The sequence below is a fragment of the Heloderma suspectum genome, chromosome 1 (genome assembly GCF_057233095.1).
Source record: "Heloderma suspectum isolate Gila_16-S chromosome 1, 16-S_ref, whole genome shotgun sequence".
Lineage (NCBI taxonomy): Eukaryota > Metazoa > Chordata > Lepidosauria > Squamata > Helodermatidae > Heloderma > Heloderma suspectum.
In genome coordinates, this window is record NC_139458.1 from 93791393 (window position 1) to 93815641 (window position 24249).

Here is a 24249-nt window from a genome sequence, read left to right on the forward strand (position 1 = left end):
TCTTTTGCACTGAGCTTAATGAATGTAAAAAAAAAAAAAAGGAAAGAAGGAAGGAAGGAAGGAAGGAAGGAAGGAAGGAAGGAAGGAAGGAAGGAAATTTGTTGATGATGTGTTGTTCAGTCGTGGGACTCTGCCCACATATGCATGAAATAATGTGGTTTCTCCTGCTGATGTTTGCCCAGTGAAAGTGGGTTTTTCCCCAGGTATACACCGCATTAGTTGGCAATGTGTGCCACAGGAAGTGCAAATCTGAAATGATGAAAATACGGATTTAAACTGAATCGCCTCAGAAAGTGTCTCCGTAAAAAAAAATATTATTAAATATATAAAAAGAAAGTCTCCATGTAGATTGGGCCCTGGGTTCAAATCTCTGCTCAGTGGTTAAGCAACTTTCGCACTTTCTCTCTCTCTCTTTCTCTGCCTAACCTTCCTCACAGGGTTGTTTTGTGGATGACATGGAATAATCCCATAAACACTTTTCTTGGAGAAAGGGTCAGGTATAAGTGTGATAGATAACTAAGGGTGCAATCCTAAGCATGTTTAGACAGAAAAAAAGTCCTACAACTTCCAGCATTCACCAGCCAGCATGTTGTCTTCTCTCTCTTTTTTAGTGTGCTTTTCCCACTGTTCTATCCTGCATGTGTCATGGATTTTACTGTGGATGTTTTGTTCTTCCCTATATGTGTGTTAAAGCCTGGTTTTTCTGTCTTTATAAGAATCCCAGTCATTCATTTTGGCAACAACAGCACATGATGAAACATGTAACACAAACAGCAACTAATCATAACAAATAGTTTGCAAACAGAACTTGGGGGTGAAAGAACCAAAACAAAGACAAAGCAATTGCCGAGACTCGACAATGACTTAATCTGAATCTGGGATGTATTAGGTTGGCTGAGAAGTTTCTTAAAAGTTTTCCAGAATTTGCTTTTCCAACCAGCCCTAAAATCTACTTAAAGAAACAAAGAGACTAAAAGTTACTTTAGCCATGTTCTTTAGTAGTTAGGAGAAAGGTCAGATTTCCTTTGCAAATCTGGCTTTGGAGAACTGTGCTAGCATCACTCAGGTTACATCTCCCGTACTGAGGAGGGTGATATCATCCCAGGACAATGATAACGATGACCCTCAAACTGCCCATCAGCAGTTTCTAGGATTACCTTGCAAATAATGATCAGAGCAGAGTCTTTTGAAGAACCCTGAACTTTCTAACACCAGCTAGGTCCTGGGGTCATTACTAGTACCATCACTAGTACACACTAGTATGCATGTGTGTGTGGACACACAGCCATCCAAATGGTCCAAACAATTTAGTGACAACTTCCTCAATGGGTAAATGTAATCTTTCTCCCAGGTATATAGGTGTCAGGTTCCTGGCCAACCAGGGAGGACCTTTTTGGAGGAGTCCAATCCCCCCCCCACAACCTTCTACAGGTAGGCAACCTGAGGGGTCCTGTGCCAGTGATACCTCACTTGAGGCTCCTAAGATCCCCTTTGACCTTGTCCTGAGCCCAGCCATGATTCCAGACTCTCCGTCTGTACCTGCCCAAGGTTCACCGGAGCACCAACAGCAACAGACTGGGCGGGATGCTCAGAGCCTTCATCAGACTGCCAGCCTAGTTGCCAGAAGATGCTTTTCTCCCAGGTCTATAGGGGAGCAAGGGTCTACTCATGATGAGGAAGACCCAGCTGTGACTACTAGGGAGGCAGGTCCAGCATCAACTGCTGAACCAGGGTCAGCCAGCATATAAGCACTCAGTCTTCCCCAGACCACTGCTGAGTTAACACTTAGCTTGCCCCAAGGATGGGCTCAGGACAATAACTGCCCAAACGCAAATCCCATGAGCTGGTCCTCTCCTGAGGGGTTGTCTGCACTTGTTGTTTAGTGCTGATTGCAGACAACTGACGGCCAACCTACTTGTGTTGTTTAATGGGACTTCGCATTTAAGATGCACATTTTTAAAACCGCAAATAGGAGGTGGGGGAGGAGAGTTCAGCCCTTTCCTCCCCTGCTGTGGTCCAGATGAAAACAGCCCATTTGAAGCTGTGTTTGCATTGGAGTTAATGGGAGGAATTTCTGTTCAATGCCTGCTGAGGTCCCATTAATTAATTACCCTCCTGCCAAAGCAGCTACTATTTGCCTGTTTTAAACCATGCATGTTAAACACAAAGTCTAGTTTGGCCCCCAGGTAATGCACATCTAACCTGCATTGTGTCTACATTGCCACCACTTCTGCGAATGAGTGCACTGCAGTTTTACCATATCTGAAATGGTAATGGATTGAAGAGAGTCATTCCTTGCCCACCTGCTGCCATGATCAGGTCCAATAAAATATGAATACAGAGAACTCCCACAGATCTACCATCCAGACAGTGATCCTTCCCTACACCTTTTGATTCAAGCAGTGATGTTTTCCATTCTTTTCTTCATTATGCAGTTCTGCAGATTTAGCTCTGTTATTCTGCACCGTGAAAAGTGGAATCATGCCGTTGGAAAGGACTGAAAGGGCTTCTAGTTCAACTGCCTGCCTCAGGACAGGACCACTCAGCACCTCACCGCCACCAGAGATCCATGGCAATCCAGCCCACAGTGCGCCGCAAGCAGAGAGTGGTACCAGTGGACGTTGGCGGCTCCGATGTCAGTGGGGCAGTAAATCCGCTCCAGTCTTAGGCAGAAGCACCTTGGATAGCTCCTTTAGACTTCTGACTGGTTATGACTGAAACCCAAAGTGGATTCACCACCCTACTGACATTGGGGCGCCAAAATTATTATCTTTTCGGCACCAGGTTAAGACCTACCTCTTTCCCCAGGCATTTGGTAGCATGTGATGAGTTTTAATCAGTCCTGGATGTGTTTTTAGTTATGTCTGATAGTTCAATGTTGTTTTTAATTATATGTTGTTTGTGTATATTGCTTGTGTGCTTTTGTGTGCTTTTTTTTGTAAATGGCTTTAAACTTTTTATATTGTATTTAATGTTTTAACTATTGTAAACCGCCCAGAGAGCTTCGGTTATGGGGTGGTATAGAAATGCAATCAATAATAATGATAGTAATTGGAGCCACAGTGATACACTACCAAAAAGTGCCCATTGCCTTTAAAAAGTGACCCCCATCCAAACATCTCCTGGTGCAGCAATGTGCACCTATGCACAGCCTAACACAGGAGTTGGTAACAACTCCCATCAGCCCTAGCCAGCATAGTCAATGGTGAGGTCTGATGGGAGTTATAGGCCAAAATATTTGGAGGGCTGCAAGTTGCGCACCCCTGGCCTAACAGATAGTCAATACTGTCATCTTTGAAAGTGCTGAACACCTTGCCAGTCTCTATGCAACCCCCCCCCCACACACACACACACAGGTTGATTGGAATTGTCAAAGTAACAATAGCATGTGCCTAATTGGTGTGGTGTCTGCAGCCTTGGATAGCAACAGAAACCACAAACAGAGCCCTGGTGCTGGACATATAGATGGTAATCATATGCATGACACCGTTTGTGCACATGGTTCTTGCTTTGGAATGAGACCCCTGAGTTGAAGTCTGCTTCTGTGCACAGATCTCCTTACACGGGGCGAATCACGCCATTACTCAAGCAAGTGAGCAAGCATCACACAGAAGCAACTGAGCATCGTTAGTCCATTTCCCCCACTCCAGCCCATCTGGGCTAGACAGCAAGATGTGCTTAGCCCTTTTCAGATAGTCTGCAAATGCATGGAGGAGGTGGGAATCAGCATTGGCCTGCTGTCTCCTCTCCCAGTCTCCATGCATCCACTTGAATGTCTGAAGAGAGCCTACATGTGTGCAAGCAGGTGCAATCCCAAGTGCCGTCCTCCACACATTCACTGAAAAGGGCAGTAGCGATGAGACGATTGGAATGGAAGTACTCTTTACACACACAGTGTGGGAACTGTTTTCCCTAGATAAAAGCAGCTTTGTGAGTGGGTAACTTTAAACAGAGAAACACCAGTCGGAGGAAAGAGACCTTAACATTTTACCTGCCACTTTTCTGTTTCCCAAATGCTCCCCTGCCCCACCCTGCCCCACTTCAGCCTTCCGAACATCTGTTTGTGACAGCACATGCCTGGAACTGCAGCAGGGCAGCAATCTGGAGCTGAGATGAAGTTGTTGGGGAGAGAAGTAAGTCCCCTCCCCGATATTTCTCCACTAAAAGTCCCACTTTCTTGAATTCCCACTTTCCTTCTTCCCTTTTCCACACTTTCCTCCCCCAAGAGGAGCTGTCAGGCTTTGGTGTAATGTGTGTTTCACCCTCACTATGCTATCATGAGCAGAACTCAGTTCACCTGGATTTCATCATCCTGGATGTCATTATGACAATTAGATCATGTGAATGGGTCCTGAGTATGCCTGCATGCACATCACATGATCGCTTGGTGATTCTGAATGTGGGCACATCTCCCCTAAACAGTAGTGTGCTTGAGTTGACGTCCGATGGCACGGACGTTCTAATTGTGGTGCTTAATCTGCAAGGGCTCATTCAGACGTGCAAATCATCATTTGATGTTACAGTCCATGAGTGACAAATACACACGTGAATTGTCGATTATTAAAGAAGGCCTCTTGTTTTTGTTTACTACTTTAGAAAAACAGCAGCCTCTTCTGTACCCTATCATCTCCAGGTGTCATCACTTTCAGAGGAAGAAGCAAAACCACCCATTTATTATTGTACTGATCAAGTGAATACTAACCAGTCCAACAATAAAAATGTCTTTCAAGACACTGCTAGTGTTGGACTCCAGGAAGGGTTTCCATAAATCCTGAGCCAATGACCGAAAAGGCCCTACCCTGTGTCCGGATGGTTCTAACAGAGCGTGAGGACATCTGGACTCATGTTTTGATGAATAGGAGAACTTTTTCTGGGGCATGAGCCAAAGGGGGAAAGGTTCTGGACATGGAAATGCTTTGGCTTTTCTCATTGTGGTTGGGACATGACAGTTCCTGTTTTTGTGCTTTCCCTTGACAAGCGCATCCAGTTTAGATCAATGACATGAGAATCTCAGGGGCGCTTCTGGAGTTTCCCAGGATTCTTTGTTCGATGCTGTTTCTCTCTCTTGAGTTAGTGCCACCATTCCTAGACACAACGACCCAAATCCCAGCCACAGACTTCTACGGTATTTGATACTTTTCTTGGCAGAAAATGGCTGGAATCCCTAGTCTGGCTGGAGTCCCTAGTGGAATAATGTAAAGGGAATGAGGTGGGGTGGAGAGATGGAATAAAAGCCTGTAAGATGGAAACACTAATTACTATGACAACAGGGGAGGAAAATAAACAAAACTTACAGAGAGGATTAAAAAAAAGAAAAGAAAGAAACACCAGAACATGAGCACTAGAACAAATGTGATAAAACCAGGCAGAACTGCTAGGTTTTCTTTGCATGGTCTGAAGAGAAGATTTGAATTACACCCTTGCAGTGATAGGAATCAGTGGTCACGTGGGGTGGGATCTACATGGAAATGGAATGAGAAGCGCTTTCTGGTTATATCCAGATTTTTCTGCAATCGCCTTGGTCCCTCAGGGCACAAGAAGCAGGAAAGGTGGAGTATACAGCACCTAAAAACCCGCTTTCATGGGACAGATGGAAGTGCTTCTCATTCTGGGTGGGCGGAGTAGAATGAAATGTCATCAACCCCATCAACTCTGCTCTGCAAATGAGGGAGGCTTGTTCCCCGCCCCTGTCCATGCTTCCCCCGGAGTGCATGTGTTTGAAGGAGGAGGAGGCTTTCCTGCAGAAACAAGAGTTTGGGGCTGGGAAAGTGGAGGCTAGCAGAGGGAGGGAACTCCAGCTATTTCGCTCCATGCAGGATATCTGCCCCTGGACTAGCTATTCACAATATCATGTCATGCACAAAAAAGAATACACAGACAGAAAGGCGAGGAGGCGGCCAGTGGCGGAAGCCTTCAGTACGGCATTTTGCAGTTGTGTTACTGCGATATGCTGAAAAGTATGCAATACAGGGAGCAGAAGGAGAAGGGGTGGCCAACACCGGAGTGCCCCCGCCCCCAATTCTGTGTGGCTCAGTCCTGTGTGTGTGTCTACTCAGAAGTACACCTCACACCATTCAAGGGAGGCAGTCTGCCCAAGATTTGCAGCCGTGAAGTGTCATTATGCGCTGTTTTACTTAGGAGTAAGTCCCACTGTATTCAGCGGGATTTACTTGCTGGGAAGACCACAGAGGATTGCAGGCTTGCTCTGTCTGCCTTCCCTGTCCACGGCTGGAACTTTATATACCATGAACCTTCCCCTCCTCGTGCCCCAATTTTCTGTATAGCCTGGGATTGCTGGGCGGGTGTGATGTTGCTCAATCTCATACCAGGATCATATTCAAACGTAACTGACTGGAGGCTGATTGGGGGATGACAGGAAGTTCTGAAAGCAAGCTCAGTGGGTCCCCCCCCACCACCAATAAATTGCCTCTCCCCCTTGGTGAGAGGTGCCGCTCAGCAAATGAGAGAGGCTTGTTTCCCACCCCTGTCCAGGATCACCCCTGCTACTGTGCTCTGAAATAAAGCTGTATACTATGAATTGCAAAAACTACTACTGCGCAGTTCTGAAGGCTAGAAACAGCACTGTCATGCTTTCATGAATGGGAAAGGCAGGCTAGTTACTCTGGCTGGTGAAAGCAACTACTTCGCTATCCTGACTCAAAAATGTGCAATGGTGGTATTCTGAATGGGAAACACAGTCTGCAGACTGTGCGCCCTACTGCCAATGGAGAAAAAGTGTGAATGGGCAGGAGGGAAGGGATGCCACCTCTCAACCATGTCACTGCCAGGTCACAGCCATGTCACAGGGTTATACCTAGGATTTAATGCGGAGGGACAGCGTCGTCTGTTGCAAATGACCCTGATGTGCTCTCCCTCTACATTAAATTGGCCATGTAGATTGGCTGAGAGTTTATATAACTAGGGATGTCACTAAAACGCGCTCCACTCCCAATGTAGTCCCAATTTGTCTTGAAGTGATATAATTCATTTAGGGTGCAATCCTATGCATGTTTAGACAGAAATGTCCTACAACTCCCAGCATTCCCCAGCCAGCCATGCTGAGTTGTAGGACTTTTCTGTCTAAACATGCACAGGATTGCACCTTTAATTGGCAATACCCTGCTCTTCTTTCAGGGACATCAGGCCAACTTATATGATGTTTTCAGGCAGGCCTCCATCCAGAGGCAACTGAAGTTGAGGGAACTACTTAGCAGTAAAAGAATAAGCAACAACGGCTGTTAAATGAAAATTTCCAACACCCACCTCACTGCAAGACCTTTCTTAGGCCAATTCGAAGGTCACAGCTGCTTGCACAATATTCAGTGACCTTTGAATTGGCCTCATAGTTGTAAAACTGAACACGGTCAAGTGCCCTTTACCGCTCTCTGAGCCCAATATGGAAGCAGCTGACACTTGTCTGGAGCCTGGTTTTGCAAATGTTGAGAACTGGTCAGGACCAATTCCCAGCATTGAGACAAGACACAGAGTCCATTTTCAACTCTACTGAGACACACTGATCCAGATCATAGTGGATCGGCATGCCTCAGGTACAGAACAAACATGAGGGGAACCTGTAAGACAGGGGTGGGCAACATGCGGCCCCTGAGCCACGTGCAGCCCCTCCGCTCTTAAGTACAGACTCCGCTGCCCCCGCTGAATTTGCTGCTGTGGTAGTGGTGGCGACAGCAGCAAAATTCAACAGTTTGCTGCCAATTGTTTTGCTGCTGCTGCTTTCAAAATTCTGCAGCACACAGCAGTGGGGGTACACCCCTGGGGAGTTCTGGGGGTTGAAATTGTCCCCCAGATCCCTGACAGTGCCCACCCCTGTATTAAAGTGAGTCAAAACACAACAGCCTGTCAAGCTAGTGAGATATGTGTCCTGTGCTACAATGTATAACCACATTCATTCATTCCATTTATATTCTGCATTTCTTCTAAGGAGCTGAAGGCATCATACATGGTACTCCCATTTTATTCTCACAACAGCCCTGTGAGGTAGGCTAGGCTCAGAGATAGTGACTGGCCCAAGGTCTGCAAACTTCCAAAAGCCTGATCCTTTTACTGTATTTGAACATAGAATGCTTTCAAATTGGGCTTTGCCCTTCCCTGAAAGCATGGCCTTACATCAGGCATAGAGTATGTGAGTGAACAGGGCTCCAGTCCAGATTATGATTGCGAGACCATATGGTCATGATCCAGACAAAGGTAAGCATCTTTAAGTCTCATTGATTATGATTGCAAGTCCATCTTTAAGTCCTATTGATTATGATTGCGAGTCCATATTGCGAGTCCATTATGATTGCGAGTCCAGATTATGATTGCAAGTCCATATGGTCATGATCCAGACAAAGGTAAGCATCTTTAAGTCCCATTGATTTCAATGGGAAAGTTACGCACTGTTGATCTCAATGGCTTATTGCAGTTTTTGTTGAATGCAACAAGCAAGGTGTCAGTGAAGCTAGTTGTTGTTGTTGTTGTTCAGTCGTTCAGTCATGTCCGACTCTTCGTGACCCCATGGACCATAGCACGCCAGGCCTTCCTGTCCTGCGCTCTCTCCCGGAGCGTGCTCAAGTTCATATTCATTGCATCGGTGATGCTATCTAGCCATCTCATCCTCTGCCGTCCCCTTCTCCTTTTGCCTTCAGTCTTTCCCAGCATCAGGGTCTTTTCCAGAGAGTTTTCTCTTCGCATTAGGTGGCCAAAATATTTGAGCTTCAGCTTCAGTATCTGTCCTTCCAATGAGCACTCAGGGTTGATTTCCTTTAGGATGGACTGATTTGACCTCCTTGCAGCCCAGGGGACTCGTAAGAGTCTTCTCCAGCACCACAGTTCGAAAGCATCAATTCTTCTGCACTCAGCCTTCCTTATCGTCCAGCTCTCACAGCCATACATTACTACTGGGAAAACCATAGCTTTGATTATGTGGACCTTTGTCGGCAAGGTGATGTCTCTGCTTCTTACTATGCTGTCTAGGTTTGCCATAGCTTTCCTCCCAAGGAGCAAGCGTCTTTTAATTTCATGACTACAGTCACCGTCTGCGGTGATCTTGGAGCCCAAGAAAGTAAAATCTGTCACTGCTTCCATTTCTTCCCCTTCTATATGCCAGGAAGTGATGGGGCCAGATGCCATGATCTTCGTTTTTTTAATGTTGGGTTTCAAACCAGCTTTTGCACTCTCCTCTTTCACCCTCAACAAGAGGCTCTTTAGATCCTCTTCACTTTCTGCCATTAGGGTGGTATCGTCTACATATCGGAGGTTGTTGATAATTCTCCCAGCAATCTTAATTCCGACCTGTGATTCATCCAACCCGGCGTTTCTCATGATGTACTCTGCATATAAGTTAAATAAGGAGGGTGACAATATGCAGCCTTGTCGTACTCCTTTCCCAATTTTGAACCACTCGGTTGTTCCATGTCTGGTTCTTACTGTTGCTTCTTGACCCTCATACAGGTTCCTCAGGAGACAGATAAGGTGGTCTGGTACTCCCATCACTTTAAGAATTTGCCACAGTTTGTTGTGATCCACACAATCAAAGGCTTTAGTGTAGTCAATGAAGCAGAAATAGACGTTTTTCTGGAATTCTCTTGCTTTTTCCATGATCCAGCGAATGTTGGCGATTTGATCTCTAGTTCCTCTGCCTCTTCGAAACCCAGCTTGTACTTCCGGTAGTTCTCGGTTCGCATACTGCTGAAGCCTAGCTTGCAGGATTTTGAGCATCACCTTGCTGGCATGTGAAATGAGTGCAATTGTGCGGTATTTATTATTTATTTAATTTATTTATTGCATTTATACCCCGCCTTTCTCCCTCTCGCAAGGAACTCAAGGCGGCTTACATTATCCTCCTCCTCACCGTTGTATCCTCACAACAACAACCCTGTGAGGTAGGTTGGGCTGAGAGTCTGTGACTGGCCCAAAGTCACCCAGTGAGCTTCCATGGCCAAGTGGGGACTAGAACCCGGATCTCCCGGCTCCCAGTCCGTCACTCTCACCACTACACTACACTGGCAACACTCTTTGGCGTTGCCCTTCTTTGGAATTGGAATGTAAACTGACCTTTTCCAGTCTTGTGGCCACTGTTGAGTGTTCCAGATTTGTTGGCATATTGAATGCAGCACTTTAACAGCATCATCTTTTAGGATCTTAAATAGCTCAGCTGGAATACTGTCATCTCCGCTAGCTTTGTTGTTACTAATGCTTCCTAAGGCCCACTTGACTTCACTCTCGAGGATGTCCGGCTCAAGTTCAGTGACCGCACTATCATGGCTATCAGGGACATTCAGATCTTTCTTGTATAGTTCCTCCGTGTATTCTTGCCACCTCTTCTTAATCTCATCTGCTTCTGTTAGGTCCCTGCCTTCTTTGTCCTTTATCATGCCCGTCTTTGCACAAAACGTTCCCTTGAGACCTCCGATTTTCTTGAAGAGATCTCTAGTCTTTCCCATTCTGTTGTTTTCCTCGATTTCTTTGCATTGTTCATTTAAGAAGGCCTTCTTGTCTCTCCTTGCTATTCTCTGGAACTCTGCGTTCAGTTGGATATATCTTCCCCTTTCTCCCTTGCTTTTCACTTCCCTTCTTTCTTCAGCTACTTGTAAAGCCTCATCAGACAGCCACTTGGCTTTCTTGCTTTTCTTTTTCTTTGGGATGTATTTCGTTGCTGCCTCCTGAACAATGTTATGGACCTCCATCCATAGTTCCTCAGGGACTCTGTCTATCATGTCTAATCCCTGAAATCTATTCCTCACCTGCACGGTATATTCATAAGGGATATGATTTAGGTCATACCTGAATGGTTTAGTGGTTTTCCCTACGTTCTTCAATTTCAGCTGAAATTTTGCAACAAGAATCTCATGATCTGAGCCACAGTCAGCTACAGGTCTTGTTTTTACTGACTGTATAGAGCTTCTCCATCTTTCGCTGCAAAGGACATAATCAATCTGATTTTGATATTGACCATCTGGTGATGTCCATGTGTAGAGTCGTCTCTTGTGCTGTTGGAAAAGAGTGTTTGCTATGATTAGCGTGTTCTCTTGGCAAAACTCTATTAGCTTTTGTCCTGCTTCATTTTGTACACCAAGGCCATGCCTGCCTGTTATCCCGGTGATTTCTTGACTTCTACTTTAGCATTCCAATCCTCTATGATGAAGAGGACTTCTTTTTTTGGTGTTAGTTCTAGAAGATGTTGTAGGTCTTCATAGAACCGATCAACCTCAGCTTCTTCGGCATCAGTGGTTGGGGCATAGACTTGAATTACTGTGATGTTGAATGGTTTGCCTTGGATTCGTACTGAGATCATTCTATCGTTTTTGAGATTGTACCCCAGTACTGCTTTTCCCACCGTTTTGTTGACTATGAGTGCTACTCCATTTCTTCTAAGGCATTCTTGCTCACAGTAGTAGATATGATGGTCACCTGAATTAAATTCGCCCATGCCTGTCCATTTTAGTTCTCTGATTCCCAAGATGTCGATGTTCAATCTTGCCATCTCATGTTTGACCACCTCCAGCTTACCTTGATTCATTGATCTGACATTCCAGGTTCCTAAACAATATTCTTTACAGCATCGGATTTTCTTTTCACCACCAGACACATCCACAGCTGAGTGTCCTTTCGGCTTTGGCCCAGCCGCTTCACTCTTTCTGGCGCTACTTGGAAATACCCTCTGCTCTTCCCCAGTAGTATATTGGACACCTTCCGACCTGAGGGTCTCATCTTCCGGCGTCATCTCTTTTAGCCTTGTGATACGTTCCATGGGGTTTTCTTGGCAAGAATACTGGAGTGGGTTGCCATTTCCTTCTCCAGTGGACCACATTTTGTCAGAACTCTCTGCCATGACCTGTCCATCTTGGGTGGCCCTGCATGGCATAACATATGGCTTCACTGAGTTACGCAAGCCCCTTTGCCACAACAAGGCAGTGATCCATGAAGGGGCAGTGAAGCTAGTAGGTAGTTCCAAATCCAAGACAGTGCAGCAGTTAGAGATCCAGTAACCCAGGCCAGCAATCCAATTGCAGTTGATTAGTGCATCATTAGTGAAATGATGGTTGTAAGAGGTGCTTGTGATCATAAATAATAAAAATCAAGAGGTGGTAGTCATGATGGACTAGTTAATATGGTTTACAAAGATTGATTTACTAATCCTACATTTTTTCTCGATTTATGACATATCCAATCTCTTTGAGCTGTCTAGATGTTACTTTCAGAAGTATTCAGAATGCTTTAGAAGTTTGTGATGATTTAGTCACCTTGCTAGAAATTAAATGCACCTTTTAAAGCAGGAATATCATGACATATACTCTAGGTTTTAGTCTACCCCCACCTGGCCATAATTCTGTTATTTGAAACCCACCAAGGAATTCTCATCATTTAGTTAAATATAACTATGTCAATTTATTCTTGGTTTTCCTTTTCTTCCTATGGTGAATTTAATTCTCCCCCCGCCCCCCGTTCCATTCCTTCGATTTTCTGGGGCATGTTTGGGAGCTGTTTTAATAGGTATATTTAGATTATTGTGTTTTCCTCACTTTTTCTTGAGTCTGTTTAAGAGTCAGAAAGTGGACCATATATGAGCTATATACACTGGAATGTCTGTTGCTCGGAGATTTAATAGACTACTGGAATACGCAGTCTTCGCCTCAGGTTTCAGTGCACACACTGTAAATCTTTGAAACAGATTTTTCTTTCCTTTTTTTTAATGGCACATATGCACACAATGCATAGTTCAGACAAATGACAAGGCAGTTTGCAAACAATAAAATGGAAATTTAATTAAGCTGTGGTCATGATCCAGACAAAGGTAAGCACCTTTAAGTCCCATTGATTTCAATGGGAAAGTTACGCATGTGTTGAAATTTGGCTGGATTGTTCATCTTGTCATGTTTTTGCCCAGTACAATTTCAAAGTGTTTGGAAAGGAATTGTAGACATTGTGGACAGGATGAAGAAGTCAGGGGACCACTCTCCTGCTTTGATCTGAAGCAGGAAAAGAAAATGGCACTCGCTTTAGAACAGCTTCACATTGTTTCATGGTAGGACTGAAAAGGGCAGAACTATTTAAAAAGTATATTGAATGGCTGGATTTTATACAGGGACTCTATTTAGGAAGGATGAAAGGCCTTCTTTCTATGGGAGGGGTGAGTAACTTGTAACCTTCCAGATGTTTTGGCCTACAACATCATCCCACACTATTGGCTATTCTTGCTAGGTCTGATGGGAGTTGTAGGCCAAAACCATCTGGAGGGCCTCAAGTTGCCCACCCCTGCTCTGTGGCCTGGCCTACACATTCAGCAGGCTGGACTGAAGGAGTAAAGTTCTGTGGTGGTAGAATGGACTCCACTACTTCAGTGCAAGTGGGAAATTCCATTTTTGAATGCTGTGTTAAAAACTCATTGCAAATAGAAAGCCAACAGTTTGGCAAAGGGCTAGGCTAGGAGTAATACCTTTCTGACTAAATATATTACTTATTATTTGAAGAGAGGTTTTTGCTTTAAACATGGGAAGACACATTGAGAAGAAGTCTATCTCACCTCTGCTCTGAAATGATACAGTCCAGTCACCTCAGGGATACATATTCCCATCTCATTCTACTGAACCTGTAGATCAGCCTATCCCAAACCAGGGCCCTCCAGATGTGTTGGACTACAACTCTCTTCATCCCAGCCAACCCATGCTTGCTGGAATGATGGGCATTGTAGTCCAACACGTCTGGAGGATGCGGGGTTGGGGAAGGCTGCTGTAGACTTGACTATGTTTAGAGTGTTTCCACTTCTGCGATTATTCCTCAGGAGTGCCCATATTTCTGACAAGAATGATTATTGCTTCAAATTATTAAACAAGTATGTGCATTAGATATACATGCCAAAGCCACAAACCCCTTTGCATGAAAAAGAAAGGAGTGCGTGTTTGACCTGCACTGACAATGGTATTGCTATACTTATTATGAAGTATTAAAAATAAAATCAGTAAATGCTCTTAGGGCTTAAAAATACACGTTTTCTTTCTTTTTTTCAGTCTTAATCTCAAATATGCAAAAATGGATTCTTAACCTCTGGTGAGAATCTTGCTCCCATGAAACTGAAATATCCTGGCTGCTTAAATCTGAAATGGCACCCCTGATTTCTTTTTATAGCACTGCTGATGGATGTGTTCCAATGTTTAATTATATTCAGTTTTAATTTATATATGGTTTTTAAGGAATACAACTTCACGAAGCCGTTTCTATAAAAATCTTAAAACAAAGCATAAATTAAAAGACATACAATAAAAAAGTTAAAACATGCAATAGAGAAACTCTTAAAAGCCAGGTAAAACTGCCAATCATGAGTAGAGCATTCTAAGGCTTTCTTCACATGGAGCTTTTTTCCTGCGATTGAGATTGCTACTTCATGGAAGTTTGTGGGCTCTTTACATGATGCATTGACCTTCCTGCACTAAATGCCCTTTGTTCCATTTTTAAATAGATCACAGATAATGAGCTATCAAATTACCATGTTGCATTCCACTTGAGTTCCCTCCTTGAAAAGAGGAAAAGCGGCAAGAGGAGGAGTGAGATCAATGAATGATAATGGAAGACTCAGATACAGGGAGAAGGAGGGGGAAAGGGGAGGGGGAAAGGAAGCGGGGGCATCTCTACACTAGCCTAAAATCCCGCATTTAAAATGGGGCTTTCTGCTTCTGTTTTAAATGCAGGAACACGACGACTCCCTTTTTCACCTACTTCTTTTCCCACCTCCCCTTATAGCAGGGGTGGGGAAACACAAAGGGGCCTCTGATCAGGATCTTAGGTAGGTTAATGTGGTAAGAGGAGATCCTCAAGGTATCCTGGTCCTAGGTCTCTCCCAACCTGAAGCCCTCTTGATGTGTTGGACTACAGCTCCCATAATCCCCAGCCCATGTGGGCATTGTCCATGCTGGCTGGGATGACAGGAGTTGTTGTGCAACACATCTGGAAGACACCAGATTGGGGAAGGCTGAATTAGGGGTGTAAAGGTTAAAACCAGAACTTTGAATTGAGCCCAGAAACGAACCAAGAGCCAGCGCAAATGTTCCAAGACTGGGAAGATGTTTTCCATAAGCCTGTTCCTTGTTAGTAACTCAGCTGCCATGTTTTGTACTCCATATTGCTTATGAACCATCCCATGGTTCATAAGCAATATGAACCATATTATTATATATGAACCATATGAACCATATTATTATGGCAATAATGCATTGCATTAGTCCAAATAGGATCTTAGTGCATGAAGACCGTGGGGCCAGGCTATCTCTCCCTGTGATAGCTAAGCATTTGGCGCACCAGCCTCAACTGGTGAAAGGTGCCTTCTACCACTGATACCACTTGGGCCTCAGGAGATAGGGCTAGAGCTAATCGTACCCCCAGACTGCAATCCTGATCCTTGGGGTGGGGAGTAAAACCCCATTCAGAAAAGGTGCCACACCATCTCCCAAATCAGATATTCAGCTGCTACTTTGTCCAAGGACAAATGCTAGCATACAAGCAACTCAGTGTGATGCAGTGCTTAGAAGGCCAGACTAGGAGAGTTGATTTCAAATACTCATCCAGCAATAAAGCTCACGGGGTGAACTTGGTCCAATCACTGTCCCTCAGCCTAGACAAATCAATCAATCAATCAATCAATCAATCAAATTGTTATTCACCTATCTGACATGGTAATTATTTCCCCATGGCTGTTAAAACAGGGCTAAGGTCACACATGCCCATGATTAAAACTGGATGTGTTGTTCTTATTTGTTTGGTGTTCCTTTGACTCATTTCCTATTTTCTTTGGAAACATTTCCCCAGAATATGCTGTTACTCAATGCTTTTCTGTTTCTGAGGAAAGTTCAGCTTTCCAAATCCCTCATCTTGTGGAGTTAAACATGTGTTATCTATGAAGTGCTGAAATCTTTCAGTGGATAGCTTGTAGTTGTGATCCTAAGCACACCACTTTGGAAGCAAATGAATGGGACTTGACAGCCAGTGAAATGTTTTTAGGAACAGACTGTGTGTTCTGTGATCTGCACAAGTAGAAGGTTAGAGTGGGATTAGATATGATGCACATCACAGATGCTCAGCCAAAAACAGCACACACACATACAAACACCCCACCGCCACCCAGCCCTTCCTTCTCTCAATAGAGTTTAGTAAGGGAAGCGTGTGACATGTCTTCACACATTCAGTGTTTTTCCCATCCCTGCTCCACATTGTTGGCTGAGGTGAAGGAGGAAAGAATCTCACAACACCATAATGGTGTGTCATGCAGTTCCCTCACTAAGCATTATGGAGGGAGAAGTAGTAACCGGATCCAGGGTTGCTGTTTTTGGTGGCAACACTGCAATCTATGTCAATTCTATTTGTGTGGGAGTACTTAATGTATCAATGAGCAACTCTACCTAATTTTTTTATGTATTTTATTTAAAAATATACAATATAAAAATATACAATATAACTAAAACATAACCAGCGGACATCAGAAAACAATCAGAAAATCAAAATGACAGGCATTACATGTCATCTAAAGCCGAGGTGAATACAAAAAGTCTTCAACATCTGCCTGAGTTGCATCACAAGTGGTGATGTTTTATTGGGGGGAGGGTATTCCAGAGAGTGGGGGCCAGCACAGAAAAGCCATCTTCCTGGTTGTCACCTGATGGACACGTGCAGCAAGGTAGAATCAGGAGCAGGGCCTCTGATGATGAATGCAGTGGCCAGGCAGCTCTGTATGGGAAAAAGTATTTGTTTAGGGATCTTAGTCCCAAGTTGGTGAGGACCTTATAGGTTAAACTTTAAACTTGACCCAGTAGCAAACTGGCAGCCACTGCAGTTCTTTTGATGCCAATATTATATAGCAGTGGCTAGACACTCACACAATAATCTCACCACTGCATTTTGTACTAGTTGCAGCTTCCAGACCAGGCATAAGAGCTGTCCCACACAGAGTGCATTGCACTATTCGAAATGTCAGTTTCAATGCATGGCTCACTGTGGCTGCTGGTGGTGACAGCTGTGGGAGGAGGAGCCTTCAAGGGGGAGGTGTTTCAGCAGGGCTGGAGGAATGGCCCTGTTTCTGCTCTCATCTCCCTCTGTACAGCTTGTTCTGGAGCGGTTCATGACTCCATCATTTACATGCTTGTGGGTTTTAATATATTAAAATTGCTTGCTGTAACAAGACAAAATAAACAACTATTAGTAATGCAAGGAGCTGTGACACTGATTTGCAGTTGACCAAATTTATATAATGAAGAGCAAATAATGGAAGACACCACAGAGTTTCGAAGCTGCATCTTCTTCCAGTAAGCCTTACTGGTAAGGAAATAGCTTTAAAAGGGGGAAAGGGCCATGAAAAGCAAATGCACTACATTTAAGTGCTGCTGGAGTTTCTCACCTAACAGTTGCTGTATATCAGACTTCTGTCATGGTCTCGTCAGGCACTGGGATATTAGATCCTAGTCACAGAATAATAGAATAGTAGGGTTGGAAGGGGGCCTACAAGACCATTGAGTCCAGCCCCCTGCTCAGTGCAGGAATCCAAGCCAATCATCCTTCCCCAACCTGGTGCTCCCTCCACATGTTTTGAACGACAACTCCCGGCATTCCTGACCGTTGGCCATGCTAGCTGGGGCTGACTGGAACTGAAGTCCAGAACATCTGGAGGGCACCAGGTTGGGAAAAGCTGCCCTAAATGAACAGGCACCAGTTCCCTTCTCCTTGCAGCAAAATGGAAGCTGCTCAGAGGAAAGCATTACAGGTAATTCTGCCCAACCTGAAGTATATATGGAAATTGAAAGAGGGTTCTGCTTAGTCAGGAAATTAGGTGACTGTGCTAACATGCCTATTCTTTCTACAAAACTTTCTGGCTTCTATAGGTATCCAGTCTAAGCACTTAAGGTGAAACATTTGACCTGGCCCTCCTTGGTGCTCCCTTCCTGTGATGTAAAATACATGCCTTGCCTTTCCAGCCTGCCCAGTGCACTTACCCTGCTTTCCCATTTACCATGGACTGACTGCCCAGCGTGGATCTTTTTGGCTTGCCTGTCAACCAGTCTACCAGCTCACATTCTCTTCACAAGATCACCCTTGTATAAATATGCATGGAGTTCAGAAGTAAAAACAGCAGTCGTAGGGAGGTGGAGTTTGAAGGGAGAACAGGAAGGGAGGGGGAGGAGACAGAGGCAGAGTGTTTAGAGAGGCAAGGAGAGAGCAGAAGGCCCCATAACTGTTTTGTAAGAAACCATCATAATAAAGCACATGGTGTATGTATGTAAGTTGGCAGTGGCTTCTTTGATTACCTAAACAGTGTCACATGAAACAACCTGTTCCTGCCTGTTCATCTCTCCCTCATTGAGTACTGATGAACTTCTATTTGTTCATCTTTACCCCTCATTGAGCATTCAGCCCAAATCTACAGCTTTGAGGACACAAGCTTTGCCTCAGCCACATGACCCCATGACTTCTAGGGTCTGTAGACTTAGGCTTTCTTCACACGGAGCTTTTATCCTGCGACTGAGATAGCTCTTTCACGGAAGTTCGCAGGCTCTTTACATGATGCACTAAATGCCCTTTGTTCCATTTTTAAATAGATCTCAGATAATGAGCTATCAAATTACCCCGTTGTGTTCCATTTGAGTTCCCTCTGTGAAAAGAGGAAAAGGAGCAAGAAGAGGAGCGAGATCAATGAAAGATAATGGAAGATTCAGATACCGGAAGAAGGAGGGGGGAAAGGAAGCACATGAAAAGGGGAGTCGTCATGCTCCTGCATTTATAATGGAAGCAGAAAGCCCTGTTTTAAATGCAGGATTTTAAGCTTTAATGAGCTTCCGTCGTGCATTAAAAACGCGGTTGTTCAGGCAGGCATTTGGGGTGGGTTAGGGTATTTTAGAAAATGTTTTTACTGTAGAATTTTATTGTTTTAAACTGTTTTATTGTATGCTGTACATCGCCCAGAGTGGCTGGGTGACCAGCCAGATGGGTGATTAATAAATTTAATAATAAAAATAAATAAAAGCTGGTGTAGAGATGCCCTTAGGGTGTTTCCAAGAGGTGAAGCTTTCATTGCACCACAGCCCTGCCTCACTCATGGAATTTTACAGGAGATCCAGACATTGCTGTCTTCCACTTGTAACCCTCTCATGATTTCTCACTGCTTCTTCCATCTTTTTTCTGTCAAGGAGAAAAAGACATAATAGCTGCACAATGCTTTCTCATTGGTAGTGCAAGGACCCCTCTGTCTGGAAGCGCCCCTATACTAGGGACAGATGGTAGCATGGTAGCAAAGATCCTGCTCAACATGTTATAAAGTGTGAGTTTCATTCCTGACATAAATACAAATCTGAGGATTAACCATATTCAGAAGTCACATTCATGAGGAGGTGGACACAGCAGCATTTTGCACCACCTTCAAATCATCCTCAAGGGCAGGCTTACATAGACTGCATTACAGCAGTCAGGCCTAGATGTTAAACGTAGCATGGACAAATACCTGTTTAATGTTTTCACAAGCCCTGCTCAGGTGTTCTCTTCCATGCAATCATAATCACATGGCGAGTTGGGGGGCGGGGAACACACCTGCTTGTCCCACTCCACCATCATATCTCCACCAGCCTTGACCCTGTTGACCATGCATTGGGAGCGGAATGTCTGTAGAGAGGAGCCCGGTCAATGTGTGTAGACTCTCCCTGCAGTTTAGAACCCTGATCACACAGCATTCTAAGTCACGGAGGGAATCGAGCAGACTTCCCTCGGCGGGCGTGTCCTCACAACATGCCAACAGGGATGTGATGGCAGGGAGGCTGGCAGTGGGCACAGTGTTACTTTCTATCCACACAATTAGATTCACAGGGAAGGTAACAACCAGAGGAAGCAATCCTACCGGGATAGGTGGCTGCCTCCGAACTTGGAGGCGACCACCTATCCAATGCAGGACAGGAGAAGCACAGAGGGGATCATCCCCTCTGTGCTTCAGCTGCCCTGCATTTGCAGCTAGACACCTGATTTCGGCTGTCTTGCTGCAGGGAAGTGGTGGCTGGACGACACGTTGGATGTGTTGTACTGGATTCCTGACTTCCCTGCCCCGGAACGCCCCCCAGAATGCCCTGTTTTCGCTGCTCTGCGCTCCTTTTCCAAGCACAATGCGCGGGGCCATTCGGCAGTGCGGGATGGGGGGGAAGGTCGGTTCTCAGGGAACTGACCTCAGAGTGTGGGCTCCGAGGTCGGTTCCTGGGAACCAACCTAGCCTATGGCCGTCTAAGCTGCTGACTAGCGGCCATAGGATTGCGCCCTATGAAGATTTAGGAATGTATAAAATGGACTCAGAAGAACAGTTTTATGTCAGTGATAAAATAGCTCACAGAAGCCTGTTTTTACTAGTTAGTTAGTTAGTTAGTTTGTTAATATTTAGAAGTAGGCTCTGAACCCTTCACTTTTTGATCAGTTTGTTACAGAAAGACAAGTGATGCACACTGGGATTCACTGACTATACATGTATCCGATAGAGATGCTCCCTTCCCCCCCAAGGAGCTGCAGAATCATACAACAAGCAGAAAGAGGCTCTGTCACTGCTAGATATATGGCTTCTACAGAGTTTACATTTCATTCATGGAAGATTTGCTACATGTTTACTCATGTCAAGATGTCAGCATTTGGGGGCAAGATGAATCATTGCCACAAATTAACCGATTCGACTGCTCCTCCCTGATTAGTTTCTTGCATAGATCTATGGAAACTGTTGAGTTCTTCCGAAAACCTCAGGTCATGGCAATGACCAGCTGTACTAACTTCATTTGCTGAGAAATCTGTGACCTTCTTTCCTATTATGATCTTGTGTCACCAGTATTCATGCTCTCCTAAACTCAATACTGCATTACAGTATTAGGCTGTCTGATGACTGCTCAGGGACCATCGCTACCACCTCCTCACAGCAATACATGAGTGTTCCAGCATCCGCTCTGGCAACTTACAGCCTTTTGTCTAAGAGAAGAGGCTGCTTTCTGCATTTTGGTCTATTTTTATTTATTTATTTATTTATTTATTCATTTCATTTCATTTCATTTCTATACCACCCAATAACCGAAGCTCTCTGGGTGGTTCACAAAAATTAAAACCAAACAACACATATATTATATTAAAGGGTTAAAGTCTGCGTTGTCAGGAGCACAAGGCATTATTATTATTATTATTATTATTATCATTATTATTAGCGCAGTGCTTTACAAAGTACAAGTACAAGTATAGCCAGGTTGCTGCTCTTATTATGATCAATAATTTGGCACAGGAAGACAACAGTGGAAGTACACAAAGGACAAGACAGGAATAAACAGGAGGAGATATGGATTTTTACAGTGACAAATGTTTAGGCATAGTTGATTAGGCACTGGACTTGGCTTTTATGGAAAGGAACAATCTGGATTCTCCTTTTCTATAGGGTGCAATTAAAGACAGGAGGGGCGGAGACAGAGGGATTTATTATTAATTTATTATTTATTAATTCATTATTAATTAATAATACATCCCTCTGTGTCCTCCCCTCCTGTCTTTAATTATATTAATAATTAATTAATATAAAATGTACACACCGCTCCACCTTGAGAGATATCAGAGCAGTGTACGATCAATTAAATACAAAATACAAAAACATTACAGCAAAAAGGTCACTGAAATTTACCCACCGGTTAGGAAACGCTTGCCTGAGAAGAAAAGTTTTCAGCAAATGCCAAAAACAAAGTAGCGTGGGTGCATGCTTAATCTCTGCTGGAAAGGCATTCCGTAGGTGGGAGCTGCCACGCTAAATCTGGTGGTTTCCAAGTGGATCTCTGACCCATGTGGGACCACCAGGACTGTCTCTTCAGAACACCTCAGTGATCGGACAGGATGATAAGGGAGAAGGTGTGACCTCAGGTATCCTGGTTCTGTTCAGGGCTTTGTACACTAGTACAGTAACCTTAACTGTGGCTTGGTAACAGCCAGTGCAGAGCCTTCAGCAGAGATGTAACATAGTAATATGGAGTGGCACCTGATGAGCATTTCTACATGAGGCTTTTATTGCACGCTCATGATTGGTCACTCACAGAAGTTTGCGGGTCCTTTACAAGATATCATCAACCTCCAAGGCATCTCTCATGTTTTCTGACCTTTACCCCAGTTTTTTTTAAAGACCGGGGATAATGCGGTAATAAATGTCATTCTGCTTTAATGGCTGTCTGAAATTGCACAGTTCTGCTATGTCACAGCACCATCTAATGGTTGTATAATGAAACATGTAGAACTTGTAGACAAAAGAAGTCCCAGGAAAGAAACTCACATGTCAGCCCATGTAAGGAGCCGAACTTAATCCAGCAAAGAATCCAGAAGTAGAACCCCCAGTAAGCTGCAGGATAAAAAGCCTGGTGTGGAGAAGCCTGATAACAGATCTGACCAATGGGGTACATTCATTGGAAAGTTCTCTTGCACAAGCTCAGGTGAAATGGATGCAGGTCCATTTCATCTCCTTGGGGCTTGAGCAGGAGAGCTTCATAGTGACCTATGCTCTATGTTCCTTAGTAATGGTTGTGCATGTGTAACCCATTGGTATATTTTTCTTTAAGAATTCTGAGTGGGAATATTCCTGCACATGCTTAGTAAAAGAGTGAGATAGGGAGTGGCCACCATTTTAAGCAGTTACTAAAATGCAGTGTGGAAGAAGCTTGGTTTCGCCTTTCTGTAAGACCCTGAACCCTTGAGTCATGTTAGTAGAGAGGTTTCCTTTTGAATTCTTTTTTTAAAGAGTCATGATTCCCCCCCCCCCCCAAACACTATGAGTTCCTTGTTTATGTTCTTTTTTATTATATAACAAAGGGCTGTTAAACAAGTTGTTCCTGTGTTGCTGGATCCTGGTCCATTTAAAGAAGATTACTGCGGAGCTGGAGTGAACTGAGCAGAGACTGTTTTCTTTCTTCGGCTAGCAGAAATATCAAGCTTCACAGATAAATTTTATTTATGTTTTGTTGTTGTTGTGGACTCAAGCTGACAGACAAAACTTTAGTTGGGCTGTGCTCTGTTTATTGTTTTGGTGATAAGTGAATTATGACGCATGTAGAATTATTACATGTGTATTATTATTGTTTTTAATTAAGAAATTAAGGGTGCAATCCTATGCATGTTTAGACAACGAAAAGGCCTACAACTCCCAGCGTGCCCCAGCCAGCATGCTGGGAGCTGTAGACCTTTTCTCTGTCTAAACATGCACAGGATTGAGCCCTAAAATGATATATGTTAATTGTCCCTGTATAAGGCCTTTGCTGTGAGTCCCTTTAGAGACCCTGAAGAAAAGTGTTACACATGCACATACCATTTTCTGCCTTCAGACTCCAAAAGTTTTGGGCCAACCCTGCGTGGCACAGTCACAAAGTCCACACAAAGCCCACTGAAGTGAGTATAGGTGGTTGTGCTCTAGCAATGCTTGCTATGCTGTACCTAAAGCCATTTGGGAAGGAACAAAACACTGGAACAGCAGGGGATATTGCAGGCTATTAATAATAAGTACTGCCTAGATCTAGCCAGCATTTTCTGTCAAGCAATATTATCTACCAAAATATTGGGGGTGGGGGGGAGTTGGAAAGCTGCCTTCCCCAAATCTTGATGAGATTTCCATAGAGATAGTTACAACATCTGTAGGGTTGCCAAATTTGAAACCAATAATTCTCTGCCAGTTTTCTTACTCTCTCCTGTCTTGCCCCCTTGTCCTTGAAATACCAAACGTGGTTAGGTCATGCGGTGAGATTACTGTCTGCCAAGATTCATGTTTTAAATCATGCTGAACTACATGACCTTATTGAAAGAATCCTCAGCTGACAAATCTGTTTGTTTTACACCCCTGTTATTAAAAACACAACAACTGTTCAGCCCTGTTATAACCCCACCGCACACACCCCCGCCGCCGCCACCGCCGCCTTCAGGCAATTTAGTCAGGAGCTGGAGCTATTCCCCAATTTAATCCAGGAGTTTAGAACTATTCTCCCGCTGATAACTTACTGGTTTACAGTGGAACTATATGTTCCATGAGAAACTACTGATGCCATCACAATTCAGCAGGATTGAATTTACAATGCAAATTTACCTAACTCACAATACACAAATGAATTTTTAGGGGAGCTCCCTGGCTCCTGAAAATGGTTTTCTACTTGTAATTGAAATCGAGAATATATTATGTCCCTATTTTGCACCTGTGCGCTTTGCAAAACTTAGGACCAAACTAAGTATGCCATTAAGGGCGCAATCCTA